The following is a 16,507-nucleotide window of genomic DNA, read 5'->3' on the forward strand; positions in this document are numbered from 1 at the left end:
AACAAGTACCGTAATCTTTTTCTCATAGCTTAGGCAGGACAAAGAACCTCCCAGGTGGTGGAGTTAATTTAACTGATGTAGCAGAAAAACAACTGAATCCACAATTGGGAGAGGTCTAGAAAACTCGGTTTCTGAAAAAAAAATCAGATCTTGACAGAACATTGGCTTTGTTATGGAAGCAGCCTGGGCTGCATTTTGTTTAAGAGTTAAAACAAGTGAAACATTGGGTCCAATGATCTTGTTGAGAATTAAGGCACTGAGGCAATTTAATGTACAAAACATTCTTGTGGGCAGCGAAGATGGTAATATGTTGGCTAGCTCCTTGAGCATGATTTATCTGCATAGGTTCCTCTGTGCAGGAGGACTTGAATGAGGCAGTGAAAAGGTGCCAGGTTTAGAGCGATTACTGCTGGCTTTCTCGACCCCCTAATTCTTTCATCCTAAGGTTTCTTTTAATGCAGAGCAACATTAAATCCTCAAATTTTTTTAAAAGGTCCTGGGTCACTAATTCATCTGATAGACCATTCTGAAATGCTGCTCGTAAGGGGTTATTTTTTCACAGCAATTCTGAAGTGGCGTCCGAGAATTGGACCGCATATTGGGCCACTGAAATAGAGCCTTGTTTGAGGTGCAACAAATCAACCAAAGCTGAGGCGGATCTTCCCAGTGTGTCGAAGATCTGTTTGGAAGAAGCAATGAACTCTGCATAGTTATTAAATAGAGATTCATTGCGTTCCCACAGGGGGAGATAACTATTCAGAGTACCCAACTGGAGAGATAGGCCACCTTGGCTCATGCAGCAGCAGCTTGATATGTATTTTGCATTAATTGATGAAGCCCCCACATATTCTAAGGGTGCCATCAAAATGAAAAGGTGTTGGCACCTTTAATCAAGACTCCAGGCCTGATTCTGGTTCACTCGCTAAAGCAAATTCTCTCTCTAATGGACAAAACCATGTGCACTGTAGGTTGGGCAGATGTAACATGTGCAGAGAGAGTTAGATTTGGGTGGGGTTTGTACTTCAAACTGATATCTATATTCAGGGGCGGGCTGGGCTGGGGGGCAGGGTGCCACATGCCGGGCCGGTATGAAGTGGCTGGGCCGGGGCTGGCTGTGTGCATCTTGCACAGCCCTGCTGCTGCAGCAGTCTCCAGGTCCTGCCGCACACAGGCCTCCATGTATGGTGACGGCCCCTCCAAAAATGGCCGCCGCCTTAGAGGAGACAGACACTAGAGGTACTGCTGTACCTCTAGTGTCTGTCAGAGCCTAGATGACAGCGTGGCCAGCAGTGGCGTAAGTATGGGTCCGCACTCGCAGTCCTAGCGGCAGTGGGGGGGAGCCATCTCCACAGGGGCGCAGGGTCATGGCAGGCACAGTGATCTGCGACTGCCTAAACCCGGAGACAGTGACAGGCTGAGAGCTGCAGCTACTCCCTCCCCGGACATCGGATAGCCTCCCAACCATCTGTGGCACTGCCTGCAGTCACCTGCCCTGAGCCAGGTCCTATATCCCGCCCGGATCACACCGCGCGGCTCTCCTGCTGCCTGCTGCTCCGGGTAGAGGCCACTTCCTGCAGCAGTGCACAGAGACAAGTGTCACGCTGAAGGCTGCTGGAGGAGGATCTGGTGTCAGTTCCACCCGCCTTTGATCTCCCAACCATGGCATGTTGGCAAGAGGAGCACAGCAGTGACAGAACAGTCCTGCAGGCAAGCTCTAGCGCAAAGTGATGGCCAGCATCTGAGAGCATCAATGTGTTCTGCATACCACCAGGTATGTTCCCCTGCACCCCTGAGTTATCTCCCCCCTAGCACACACAGACACACACACACACACACTCCCTACAGGAGCATGCAGTGAAGGTCGGCTGCTGGCTGCTTAAGAGAGAAGGGGTGAACATAGAGAATACCCTTTCTCACTCCCTGTCACCCTTTTACTCTTCCTTTCATCCTTTTCTCTGCGTCACCCCTGTCCTCTCTGCGTCACATATGCAATAGGGGGGGTGGGGGAAGGGGAATTAGGAGTCCGCACACACTTTTTATTTGAAATGTCCCCTGTATTTTATTTGGGGATTGGCCTTTAAATGCTGTTTATTAGGCAGCGGGTGCTATCCGGGCAATAGGATTGGAGTACAGGTTCAAGAAGAAAAAGAATTGCACTGTGGATGCACACCTGAAGAAAAGAATATTTCAAAAAGAGTAGAGATATTCTATTTTGGTTTTTAAAATTTTTTAACTTTATTGGTTTAATTCAAGGTAAAAAAGGGGAGATAGACCTGTCGGGATTTTTTAACATATAGAATCCGTGTGGTGATCTTCCCTTGGTACTTGTGATATTTTCAAAAAGAGATTAAAATACACATACAAACATACAACACATAGTGTACTGTGCTAATGCACAAAAAAGATAGAAATGGTGAATAAAGGGATTAAAAGAGTTCCCCTTTTGCTGGCTTACAGAAAGATGTTGTGTCTGAGTTAGGTTCTTTTCCTGAGGTATTTTATATATCACCCTTTTTCGGGGTTTTGTACCTCCTAGGTTTACTAGCCCCCTCTCACAGGGTTTTGTAAATCCTTTTCATAGAATTATGGCCTCCTAGATTCACTAACCCCCTCTCACCGGGTTTTGTGAATACTAGGAGTGATTTTTAAGGTTTTTATGTCACCTTAATCGGAGTGTTATTTCCCAGGCAGTTTTATTACTGTATTCCTGGTCTCCTTTTAAGGTGATTGACTACCATCTGATTATATATAATTTAGTATACTGTTTGTTTCCAGAGAGATTTATCTCTGATTTCAAAATGATGCAGATTTTATATCCAATAGTTGCATAGGTCACACAAAGATTCTGTTATTATACGGTAATTTTGTATGCAGGTTTATGTACAGTGCAGCTCTCTCTCACTGAGCTGTATACTGTTTATGTTTTTCTATCTGCGCTATAATGCCCTTAGGAGGGTAATTCTATGTGGATTATGGTGACTCCAATATTTAGCTGTTGTGATGCCTCTCACTCACACTGAGTAGCATTCACTAGTATTTGCAATACCGGGGTTGAATTCCCTTAATTGGAGTTGATGTGGTGGTTATATCTCAAAGGTGCTGCTCACTCTCACTGAGTTGCACCTCCCACTGTTCTGATATTGGGGTTAATTCCCTTTTTCTCAGTAGGTCACCACTATGGTGTACTTCTATCGATTTGGTCATATAGTGGTCCAATCTGCAATACCGGGGTTGAATTCCCTTAATTGGAGCTGGTGTGGTGGTTCTATCTCAAAGGTGCTGCTCACTCTCACTGAGTTGCACCTCCTATTGTTCTGATATTGGGGTTAATTCCCTTTTTCCCTCAGTAGGTTACCACTATAGTGTAATTTTATCGACTTGGTCATATAGTGGTCCAATCTGAACCAAGTATTGGGGTTAAGATTCCCTTGATTGTTTTTATCTGGTCACACAAATATCCACTTTTTTTATATAGAAATAGCACTTTTCTTTGTGCAGGTTTTTGAGTGCAATATAGCTCTCTCTCACTGAGCTTATTTGCTACTCAAATAACTGCACCCTCTGGGCTGATATGCTCTTATAGCTTATACCTGCTACCGTTTATAATATTGAGGTTTTAATTCCTCCAATTTGGAATATTTTTACAGTATGACCCTCTCTCACAGAGCCATTACTGTAATATATATGAGATATCAATATTGATCATATGATATTATTTTGAGTGTAAATACAAGTGCAGGATAGCTCCCTCTCACTGAGCTATTTGCTATTTATATTTAACATATAATCTGGGCTATTGCACCTTTTGATATTCACTTTGTGTGTAGGTGATGGTAGATGAAGTATTGGCAATATGACTCTCTCTCACTGAGTCAAAAAGTTGCCAAGATTATATTTTATTGGTAATGTAGTATAACTTTCTCTCACTGAGTCATAGCTACCAATAATGTGATTCAGTAGTTGGAATTTTATATTTCTGAGTACTCCCAGTTGATAATGGCTTATATTTGCCCTGGGTTCAGGATATACAGTTATACTGTTTCACATTAGTTTATACCAATCTATTATAAATGGTTATTTGTTGCCATCTAGTGGTGATTCTCTGCATTCATTATGCTCTCAGTATACTATAAACTGAATCTCTAACATCAGACACATTTAAATCATAAGTACATTATTGATACATTTAATATGTCATTGTAGCTAATATGTAGCCAGCAAGTAGGCTAACACGCGTTTCACAAGTCTGCTTCCTCAGAGCCTCAAGCCGATTGTCTTCTGCTAATCATACTTATTAGGATTGGTCAGCCAATTGCTTCCCTGCTTTGTGTCACATGTTATCGCCTATCCAATAGGCATACATGATTGTTTGGCGCTGTTTCCGCCCTTACTGCAGTCCCCCGTCCATGTGACCGGCGCGTGACGTCATCACGCCGGTCACATGGGGTTTTTCAGCCAATCGCGGCTTTTCTCTGCCGCAACCCGGAAGTTCGGGCTTTACTGTGTCCGCCCCGGACTCTGTATACTCAATACGCGTTAGTTTGTTTTTATATTTTGTTAGTGTACGTCTTAATTTCTCAACATCCTTATTTACAGTACTGGGTAATCGTTCCCTGTACTCTCAATGGGTGTCTTCCTGGGGCGCTGTGTTTGGGGGAAATCTTTTGGCTGATATGGGGGTTATTGTTTTATTCCTATTTGCTATGTCCGCCCCGGACTCTGTATATTTGATACACGCTAGTTCGTTTTTATATTTTATTCATGAATGTCTTTATTTGTTTGCATCCTTATTCGTAGTCTTGGTAATCGTTCCCTGTACTTTCATTAGGTGTCTTCCTGGGGCGCTGTGTTTGGGGGAAATATTGGCAGTTATAAGAGTTATTGTTTTATTCCTATTAGTGGGATTAAGGTTCCCCGGAATCTGGATGGGTAATAATATTCTCTCTTTAGGGGTTTATACCTTATAGTAGTAACCCCGGACTCTGTATTTGGAATACATTTGATTTATTTTCAATTTTTGGCCAGTCTTCTGCTATATATTATATAGTATGTAAAACGATACATACATATGAAAACACCACACCCCCTCTCCCCATATATAGTATTTGTTTATTTTTTGTGCACATACTTTTCTCACATATTTTTCTCACCTTCTTATTTTATTTAATCCTGACTTGCCTCATTACTGGATAGATATCACTCAAATTAAAATCTACTACCGGAAACTATTAAGGCATATACAGTAGTAGTAGAAATCAAATGAAACCACTAAAAATTATTTATTACCTTTCTCACTGTGTAATACACACAAGAATCATGGAAGCACTAAGATTATTACACTTTAATCTAGGATGGGAAAATACCCCACATTATATTATATTATTTCATCTTACTCGCAAATTCCTCCATTAGTATATATTCTATATATCCATCTTTTGAGTAATTATCCTCTTAACATCTTATATGACCACAATCCAGTTCTCTATAAATGATCTTTAATATATAGCAGAAGACTGGCCAAAAATTGAAAATAAATCAAATGTATTCCAAATACAGAGTCCGGGGTTACTACTATAAGGTATAAACCCCTAAAGAGAGAATATTATTACCCATCCAGATTCCGGGGAACCTTAATCCCACTAATAGGAATAAAACAATAACTCTTATAACTGCCAATATTTCCCCCAAACACAGCGCCCCAGGAAGACACCTAATGAAAGTACAGGGAACGATTACCAAGACTACGAATAAGGATGCAAACAAATAAAGACATTCATGAATAAAATATAAAAACGAACTAGCGTGTATCAAATATACAGAGTCCGGGGCGGACATAGCAAATAGGAATAAAACAATAACCCCCATATCAGCCAAAAGATTTCCCCCAAACACAGCGCCCCAGGAAGACACCCATTGAGAGTACAGGGAACGATTACCCAGTACTGTAAATAAGGATGTTGAGAAATTAAGACGTACACTAACAAAATATAAAAACAAACTAACGCGTATTGAGTATACAGAGTCCGGGGCGGACACAGTAAAGCCCGAACTTCCGGGTTGCGGCAGAGAAAAGCCGCGATTGGCTGAAAAACCCCATGTGACCGGCGTGATGACGTCACGCGCCGGTCACATGGACGGGGGACTGCAGTAAGGGCGGAAACAGCGCCAAACAATCATGTATGCCTATTGGATAGGCGATAACATGTGACACAAAGCAGGGAAGCAATTGGCTGACCAATCCTAATAAGTATGATTAGCAGAAGACAATCGGCTTGAGGCTCTGAGGAAGCAGACTTGTGAAACGCGTGTTAGCCTACTTGCTGGCTACATATTAGCTACAATGACATATTAAATGTATCAATAATGTACTTATGATTTAAATGTGTCTGATGTTAGAGATTCAGTTTATAGTATACTGAGAGCATAATGAATGCAGAGAATCACCACTAGATGGCAACAAATAACCATTTATAATAGATTGGTATAAACTAATGTGAAACAGTATAACTGTATATCCTGAACCCAGGGCAAATATAAGCCATTATCAACTGGGAGTACTCAGAAATATAAAATTCCAACTACTGAATCACATTATTGGTAGCTATGACTCAGTGAGAGAAAGTTATACTACATTACCAATAAAATATAATCTTGGCAACTTTTTGACTCAGTGAGAGAGAGTCATATTGCCAATACTTCATCTACCATCACCTACACACAAAGTGAATATCAAAAGGTGCAATAGCCCAGATTATATGTTAAATATAAATAGCAAATAGCTCAGTGAGAGGGAGCTATCCTGCACTTGTATTTACACTCAAAATAATATCATATGATCAATATTGATATCTCATATATATTACAGTAATGGCTCTGTGAGAGAGGGTCATACTGTAAAAATATTCCAAATTGGAGGAATTAAAACCTCAATATTATAAACGGTAGCAGGTATAAGCTATAAGAGCATATCAGCCCAGAGGGTGCAGTTATTTGAGTAGCAAATAAGCTCAGTGAGAGAGAGCTATATTGCACTCAAAAACCTGCACAAAGAAAAGTGCTATTTCTATATAAAAAAAGTGGATATTTGTGTGACCAGATAAAAACAATCAAGGGAATCTTAACCCCAATACTTGGTTCAGATTGGACCACTATATGACCAAGTCGATAAAATTACACTATAGTGGTAACCTACTGAGGGAAAAAGGGAATTAACCCCAATATCAGAACAATAGGAGGTGCAACTCAGTGAGAGTGAGCAGCACCTTTGAGATAGAACCACCACACCAGCTCCAATTAAGGGAATTCAACCCCGGTATTGCAGATTGGACCACTATATGACCAAATCGATAGAAGTACACCATAGTGGTGACCTACTGAGAAAAAGGGAATTAACCCCAATATCAGAACAGTGGGAGGTGCAACTCAGTGAGAGTGAGCAGCACCTTTGAGATATAACCACCACATCAACTCCAATTAAGGGAATTCAACCCCGGTATTGCAAATACTAGTGAATGCTACTCAGTGTGAGTGAGAGGCATCACAACAGCTAAATATTGGAGTCACCATAATCCACATAGAATTACCCTCCTAAGGGCATTATAGCGCAGATAGAAAAACATAAACAGTATACAGCTCAGTGAGAGAGAGCTGCACTGTACATAAACCTGCATACAAAATTACCGTATAATAACAGAATCTTTGTGTGACCTATGCAACTATTGGATATAAAATCTGCATCATTTTGAAATCAGAGATAAATCTCTCTGGAAACAAACAGTATACTAAATTATATATAATCAGATGGTAGTCAATCACCTTAAAAGGAGACCAGGAATACAGTAATAAAACTGCCTGGGAAATAACACTCCGATTAAGGTGACATAAAAACCTTAAAAATCACTCCTAGTATTCACAAAACCCGGTGAGAGGGGGTTAGTGAATCTAGGAGGCCATAATTCTATGAAAAGGATTTACAAAACCCTGTGAGAGGGGGCTAGTAAACCTAGGAGGTACAAAACCCCGAAAAAGGGTGATATATAAAATACCTCAGGAAAAGAACCTAACTCAGACACAACATCTTTCTGTAAGCCAGCAAAAGGGGAACTCTTTTAATCCCTTTATTCACCATTTCTATCTTTTTTGTGCATTAGCACAGTACACTATGTGTTGTATGTTTGTATGTGTATTTTAATCTCTTTTTGAAAATATCACAAGTACCAAGGGAAGATCACCACACGGATTCTATATGTTAAAAAATCCCGACAGGTCTATCTCCCCTTTTTTACCTTGAATTAAACCAATAAAGTTAAAAAATTTTAAAAACCAAAATAGAATATCTCTACTCTTTTTGAAATATTCTTTTCTTCAGGTGTGCATCCACAGTGCAATTCTTTTTCTTCTTGAACCTCTCTGCGTCACCCCTGTCTTCTCTGTGTCACCCTTGTCCTCTGTGTCAACCCTGTCCTTTCTGTGTCAACCCTGTCCTTTCTGTGTCACCCTTGTCCTCTCTGTCTCAAGTCTGTCGTCCTTTTCCCTCTCCGTGGCAGCCACTATCGCCGTGTCAACCTTGCCCTCTTCATTTCACCCTTGCCCTCTCTGTGTCACTCTTGCCCTCTGTGTCATACCCTCTGCGTGTCACCCTTACCCTTTCTGTGTCACCCATTATCTCTGTGTCATCCCTACCGTCTGTGTCACACTTGCCTTCACTGTGTCACCCTTACCCTCTCCTTGTCACCCACTTAAGGACTAAAGGACTTGTTCCCCACTGATTTTCGTAATCCAGCTGCTGTGCTGTATAATGCCTCCTATTTTTTATTTAAAAAAAACATAAATATATATATATACATATATATATATATATATATATATATATATATTTTTGTCCAGTGGACCGGCACTCCATAAACCGTGTGGTATTGTACCTGGTTGCCTTCCCTTCAGTATCCAGTAATTGGACGCTGTATAAATATATTCCAGTTGCGGGCGGCACTCCGAGGATTTATGAATAAGTCAAACACAGACTATCGATATAGCCAACGTTTCAAATCTTTACTCGATTTTTCGTCAGGGATAATACAAAGTAAGTACAGTAATTACCTTTATACCGTAGAACACCCAGTGAGAGCAGCCTCCCGACAGCAGCATGCAGATCGCCCCATTCTGATGACGACACTGCTCATTGGTACTTCCTGTGTATGGACCGCACTCAGCTGGTCGCATAGTTTGGTGGAACGCACGCTATGCGTGGGGTTACCCTAGTAACCTGTATCCGTGCTGTGCGTCCAGAGTTACGGGCGCTGCAGCCGCTGTTTGGGAAAAAGAGAAAAGTGATGAGAAATATCTCAAGAAAAGAGTGAAAATTACGTGAAAAGCATGTTTTCAAAAAAGTGTAATAAACGAAGGAATCACATCTCACAATATTGGGTCACAATGTCAATCAATGTATGTAAAGTACATAATAAACAATTAATGACGTCACTGGCAATTAATCACGCTATATTGTAACATAATTAAATGGTAATCAATTAAGGAAATGTCCTCTGCTCAGATTGCCCATTTGTGCGGCACACAAATCGTCCATAAGAAAGTTAATATTAGGGACATAAAAAGATCGCGGAACATCGGGATTTAGTGGCAAAAAAAGGGGGAAAAAATGGGAAAGAATGTTTTCAGAAGAATGGTGTGAAAGAAAGTTGTTCATTCAGCCCTCTCGGGGCGACGGTGTCAAGTCTCAGAATCCATCGAGCTTCCCGTTGTAAAAGTCGCTTCCCACGATCACCTCCTCTTGTAGAAGCTTCAACTTGGTCTATTAGTTTATATCTCAGCTGGGCTAAGGAGTGTCTTGCAGCTTGAAAGTGACGAGCTACTGGTTGATCGGTTGTAAGACCTTCGCATGCATGCCGGATGCTGGACCTGTGTTGTCCGGCTCTTTCCCTAAAGGTGCATATAGTTTTTCCGACATAGGCCAATCCGCAGGGACATTTAATAAGATATATTACATATCTGCTTTGGCAAGAAAGAATTTGCTTTATTGGTATATTCTGGCCAGAATGCGGATGTGTGAAGGTTGCACCGATTTCCATGTGTCGACACGTGGCGCAGCCGACACATTTGTAGCAACCAGGGCGCCTTGATAGGAAGTGTTGGTCAGGCTGGGGTGATATTTTGGTGATGTCATCAGAATGGGGCGATCTGCATGCTGCTGTCGGGAGGCTGCTCTCACTGGGTGTTCTACGGTATAAAGGTAATTACTGTACTTACTTTGTATTATCCCTGACGAAAAATCGAGTAAAGATTTGAAACGTTGGCTATATCGATAGTCTGTGTTTGACTTATTCATAAATCCTCGGAGTGCCGCCCGCAACTGGAATATATTTATACAGCGTCCAATTACTGGATACTGAAGGGAAGGCAACCAGGTACAATACCACACGGTTTATGGAGTGCCGGTCCACTGGACAAAAATATAATAAGTACACAAATTTACTTGTGTTTACTTGGACAAGGCAACCATCCACTATTTTCGGATTGAACATTCTCAGAGATACCCGTCTCCCCCTCTTTGGGAGTGATTTTATTATTTCACCAAACGAATACACATCGCCTGAACAAATTGGACTACAATGTCGCAAGCTCCTACAGTCAGCGGCTTTTCAGCCATCAACCTGGACATAGGAGATTTCCTCAGTTTCTCAGATTCAGAGAGAACCGGCATATTATCTAAAGAAACCCTGCGTTCTGTTGCTGGAGCAGAGTCCAATGAGGACCTATATCACCTTCTACTAAAACTCAAAAAGAAGGAGGTAGATTATCACCTCCATGCCGTCAGTTTATCTGACTACCACCGGGAACATAAGATTCCCCGAGGCTTTCGCCTGAAAAACATTCCCACGATTGGCAGGAATAGTACTGAATTCTGCCGCCGTTGGGTAGCAGTGCTTAACAAATGTTCAATGGACCTCATACTCCTTGTTATTGAAGAGGCTACCAAAGTAATGAATGAAACTAAGAACAAAATTGCTGAGCTCGAACAAACTGCTATCCCAACGCTAAACGACGATAAAAATGAACCCTGGCTGGAGAAATTAAAAACCAGCCTGGACAATTACAGAAAAGAACTAATCAAATATAAAAAGACCAAATTAACAACAGTCGACAGGGACTACCAGGAACAATCTGTCTACCCATGGGCTACAGGCAGATATCCCTTTCGACACCAGCGCCAGATCAGATCTCGCCGCCCGTACCGCCAACGTGATCCAGAATCTGAAACCACTGGCGGTAACAGTTCTACACAAAGTGACAATGAATCCAACAAGAGAAGACCCCCTTTAGGGGTAATGACCCGCACAGGCGCAGGAGGAAAACCACCCGCCGCGGTGGGCAGAGCGAGAGGTCGGCAAAAGCGCAATGCAAAATAACCAACCTGGTAGTAAACCTGTCCGATTATCAACTCTCTGACACGGAAACCCATCTTTTAAATAAAGGACTGTCATACGTCCCTACAACACACTGGAATGAATTAGACTGGAAAGTCGACCTCAGCCGACATCATCGGAACCTTAAACTGAAAGAATTCTTTGCTAATTCCAGTGAATTGCCCAACCAATCGGACACACAAAGCACCCATCCATTTAAGAAAAAATCGAGCTTCGAACCACAAAGCCATAACCCATCCATCAAGTGTTATAATCGGCTACTAGATGAGACGGTCATGAAAAATGCTCCAATTACAAAGATGATCGGCCCCAACTTTAACAACTTAAGCAAAAATGAAGTGGACGCACTCAAAAAACTTAGTGCGAACCAAAACCTCACAATCAGGAGCGCTGACAAGGGAGGTGCAATCGTCCTCCAAAACACAGCAACCTACATTGCTGAACTGGACCGCCAATTGAGCGATACTACTGTCTATGACAAAATCGGTCATGATCCAACAATCACCTTCAAGCGTGAAATTGACAATATTTTGAAACATGCGTTAAGTGAAGGTATCATCGACAAGAAAACCCTTGAAGCATTGACTGTCGAGTACCCAGTAGTTCCACTACTGTATAGTTTGCCAAAAATACATAAGAACCTGACATCACCGCCCGGACGGCCAATTATTTCGGCCCGGGATTCTTTATACAGCACAATTGCTAAATATGTTGATTACTGGCTTCAACCAGTAATTCAAGCAGAATCAACGTACCTAAAAGACACCACTGATCTCCTGCTAAAATTGCAAAACTTAGGTGAATTACCAACCAATTGTATACTGTGCTGCATCGACGTTGTAAGCCTTTATACAAATATCCCGCACAACGCAGGCTTAAATTCTGTAGAAGCAATCTTGGCTAACAATGACAACTACAAGGGACCGGCAATTAAGTTTCTTTTGGCATTACTAGAAAAAACTTTAACCAGAAATTTTTTCTATTTCAATGGGGAATACTACATCCAACGACAGGGGTGTGCAATGGGGAGTAACGCAGCTCCGGCCTTCGCAAATGCACATATGTTTGCAGTTGAAAAACAACTCTTCCTGAATAACCCCATGATGGAAAAACAGATACTTTTCTTTACCCGCTTTATCGATGATATCCTGTTACTTTGGACGGGCACACAACAAGAATTTGATGACAACATGCTTTCTGTTAACCAAATGGATGCCAACATAAAGTTCACATGCGAATGCAGTCAAAACCAAGTCCACTTTCTGGATGTCATGATCACCAAAGAAAATAACCAGCTCATGACGGACATCTATACTAAACCGACTGACACCAACACTTTCCTCCATGCAAACAGCCATCATCCCACCTCAATGAAAAAAGGCATCCCCTTTTCACAATTTCTGAGGATACGGAGAATAACTAGCCGTGAGGATAGAGCCGAGGCTGCAATGGACACTTTATTACACAAATTTATTCAAAGGGGTTACAAAAAAACGGAACTTCTGGCGGCTAAACAAAGGGCACTTTCCATCAGTCGTGCACAAAGTTTACAAACTAAAGCACAGAATAACCAAAATTTATTACCATTTGTCACCACATTCTCTACAGCAAGTAAGCTAATCTCCAAAACGACTAAGCAACTTTGGCCAATCATATCCAGCGATCCAAGCTTAAAACCACTGCACAACAGTAGAATTCTTAACTATCAAAAAAGAGGCAGGAATTTAAAAGACTGGTTGGTGAAGAATGACATCACCAAAATATCACCCCAGCCTGACCAACACTTCCTATCAAGGCGCCCTGGTTGCTACAAATGTGTCGGCTGCGCCACGTGTCGACACATGGAAATCGGTGCAACCTTCACACATCCGCATTCTGGCCAGAATATACCAATAAAGCAAATTCTTTCTTGCCAAAGCAGATATGTAATATATCTTATTAAATGTCCCTGCGGATTGGCCTATGTCGGAAAAACTATATGCACCTTTAGGGAAAGAGCCGGACAACACAGGTCCAGCATCCGGCATGCATGCGAAGGTCTTACAACCGATCAACCAGTAGCTCGTCACTTTCAAGCTGCAAGACACTCCTTAGCCCAGCTGAGATATAAACTAATAGACCAAGTTGAAGCTTCTACAAGAGGAGGTGATCGTGGGAAGCGACTTCTACAACGGGAAGCTCGATGGATTCTGAGACTTGACACCGTCGCCCCGAGAGGGCTGAATGAACAACTTTCTTTCACACCATTCTTCTGAAAACATTCTTTCCCATTTTTTCCCCCTTTTTTTGCCCCTAAATCCCGATGTTCCGCGATCTTTTTATGTCCCTAATATTAACTTTCTTATGGACGATTTGTGTGCCGCACAAATGGGCAATCTGAGCAGAGGACATTTCCTTAATTGATTACCATTTAATTATGTTACAATATAGCGTGATTAATTGCCAGTGACGTCATTAATTGTTTATTATGTACTTTACATACATTGATTGACATTGTGACCCAATATTGTGAGATGTGATTCCTTCGTTTATTACACTTTTTTGAAAACATGCTTTTCACGTAATTTTCACTCTTTTCTTGAGATATTTCTCATCACTTTTCTCTTTTTCCCAAACAGCGGCTGCTGCGCCCGTAACTCTGGACGCACAGCACGGATACAGGTTACTAGGGTAACCCCAAGCATAGCGTGCGTTCCACCAAACTATGCGACCAGCTGAGTGCGGTCCATACACAGGAAGTACCAATGAGCAGTGTCGTCATCAGAATGGGGCGATCTGCATGCTGCTGTCGGGAGGCTGCTCTCACTGGGTGTTCTACGGTATAAAGGTAATTACTGTACTTACTTTGTATTATCCCTGACGAAAAATCGAGTAAAGATTTGAAACGTTGGCTATATCGATAGTCTGTGTTTGACTTATTCATAAATCCTCCGAGTGCCGCCCGCAACTGGAATATATATATATATATATATATATATATATAGCAATACGTAGGGTGGCACTCCAGGAGAGGTGCAGGATGTCCAAAAACAATCTATGTCAGGTGCCTTCCTAAGAAGTGGCCAGTATCGACCACCCTATGTATGGCAATGGGGGTGACGGCAGCACTCTGAAAAAAACGACAGGACTGCAGCGGTGTATACCGATGTTTCAAGGCTGTGAGCCTTTTTATCAAGGTGCTGGATATCAATTTACTAAAGCGGCGTCAGTGTGTTCCACCATGAGAGCTCAGACGGGACAACGTACTCGATCCTGTCCCGTCTGAGCTCTCCTGGTGGAACACACTGATGCCGCTGTCCTTCTTCTTACCATCTGCCCGAGTCGCTCTCCCGCATCCAGATTGTATGTGAGATATGACATTTTTTTGTAAATTGATTTTAAATTCACTCATTGTGCGCTCCTTCTTATTCTCTTCTATATGCATACCTCCCAACTTCTGTGTTGGGGAAATAGGGACACTCGCGCAGGGCGTATGCAAATGAGGGCGTGGCTTATGCTAATTAGCTGCAACCTCATTTTCATACGAGAATAGACGCTGTGCGCATGCGCACAGCGTCTATTCTATTAGATTGGGGGGTCTCCCAACTGCCACCCCCCGCAGCGGGACAATGCCTGCCGCAGGTGGGACAGCGGGACAGGACCCGAAAATCGGGACTGTCCCGCTGTAATCGTGACAGTTGGGAGGTATGCATATGCACCTGATTTCGAGGCTGAGACAAGCCTTTGTTGAAGTTGAGCTGCACTACTCATTTGGAGACGGACTTATACCTTAAAGTCATAGTAACTGACTTTGCGCGGATTGAATTTGTATGTATATATATATATATAAAAAAAGACAAAGGGGAGCCCGATACCGCGCACAACGGTTTTGTTGCAGCAACTCTGAGGATCCCCTGTTAGGCGGGACCCAGGTGGATTTAGAGATGAAAAGGAAATAAGAGTTCAGAGTGCGTTACCAGAAATTACACAGTTTTTTTTAAAACACAGTATGATTTAATATAAAAGCCTTATAGGCAATACATAAAAGTACAGAAATACAACAGCTTTTTTATTGCAGCAAGTTTCTGTTATTCCCTTGGTGAAGCAGGCCCAACGCGTTTCGTCATGGAAATGACTTCATCAGGGGCTTATATGTAACATTTTTGACAACCAAATGGCACTGTGAATTTAATACAGATAAAAAAAATGAAAATAGGAAAAAATGTTTTCATTCTAAATGTACAAATGAAACCCTGTATAAAGTGCCATTTGGTTGTCAAAAATGTTACATATAAGCCCCTGATGAAGTCATTTCCATGACGAAACGCGTTGGGCCTGCTTCACCAAGGAATAACAGAAACTTGCTGCAATAAAAAAGCTGTTGTATTTCTGTACTTTTATGTATTGCCTATAAGGCTTTTATATTAAATCATACTGTGTTTTAAAAAAACTGTGTAATTTCTGGTAGCGCACTCTGAACTCTTATTTCCTTTTCATATATATATATATATATATATATATATATATATATATATATAGGGGATCGAATGATCAGGCGGCACTCTCGGATTTAGTGTAAGAACTTCAGTGGAAATTTATTGCTCCAACATGTTTCGGGCAGCGTGTGCCCGTCCTCAGGGATCAATACAACAGTGCTAGCAAACATGATTTATACACACAACCAAGTGAAAAAACCTCCCCCTGTACGCCACATTTCCCCGCCCCCTCTCACCTGTGATCCATTGCACAATAAGCCACCCACACACAGGCCGGAAAATTAAGATCCAGCATTCGGTCACTTGTTCCAGCAGATACATTGTATACATTCTGTCTTGCCCATGTGGACTTTACTACGTGGGCAAGACAGAGTGTCAGTTCAAAGAAAGAATGGCGAACCATCGCCTTGCCATCAGACAGGCCTTAATGACGGGCCGCAGCGAACAGCCGGTTGCAAGGCACTGTGCTGAAAAGAAACACAGTGTGGCAAGCATCAGATCTAAAATTGTAGACCAAGTACCTGAACCACCTAGGGGGGGCAATAGAAAAAGAATGCTTCTGCAATTGGAGGCGAGGTGGATCCACCGCTTGGA

Source organism: Crinia signifera, chromosome 5 (assembly GCF_055691185.1).
Source record: "Crinia signifera chromosome 5, ASM5569118v1, whole genome shotgun sequence".
Lineage (NCBI taxonomy): Eukaryota > Metazoa > Chordata > Amphibia > Anura > Myobatrachidae > Crinia > Crinia signifera.